Source organism: Morone saxatilis, unplaced genomic scaffold (genome assembly GCF_004916995.1).
Source record: "Morone saxatilis isolate NCDOM2014 unplaced genomic scaffold, NCSU_SB_2.0 Contig16, whole genome shotgun sequence".
Taxonomy (NCBI): domain Eukaryota; kingdom Metazoa; phylum Chordata; class Actinopteri; family Moronidae; genus Morone; species Morone saxatilis.
The window spans coordinates 26,166,147-26,166,421 of record NW_023339718.1 but is presented as its reverse complement, the minus strand read 5'-3'; the positions used below and the strand labels follow the sequence as shown (position 1 = coordinate 26,166,421).

Sequence of the window (275 nt, the reverse complement as noted above, 5' to 3'; positions counted from 1 at the left end):
CTTTGAGGGTTTTTAGAAGGCGAGAAGGGGTGAAGATTTCAGTTGATCCTGAAAGACACACAACAATGTATGATAACTTCAGAATAATCTTTATTTTTTAACCAACCCAGTATCTCTAGGAATTACATCCATATAAGACAATAAGACAATTCCACACCTCACATGTTACATCCAGTGCCAACATTCGGTGCCAATTTAGGAAGTAGTGTGCCCTACAGTAAATGTAGAGAGGACTAAATTATGGGTTTGCATCCCAGCAGCCATTTTGACATGTA

The 275-nt window shown here is 38.5% G+C and overlaps 1 protein-coding gene across 1 annotated transcript in view; it reads right to left on the bottom strand.

Annotated features, from left to right (window-relative positions):
- Positions 1 to 275, bottom strand: part of LOC118326001 (syntaxin-binding protein 1-like) — a gene marked incomplete at its 3' end in the record, with an annotated part of 27,183 nt that continues 26,908 nt past the window's right edge. Inside the window, 1 exon segment of the mRNA XM_035658884.1 lies at positions 1 to 48.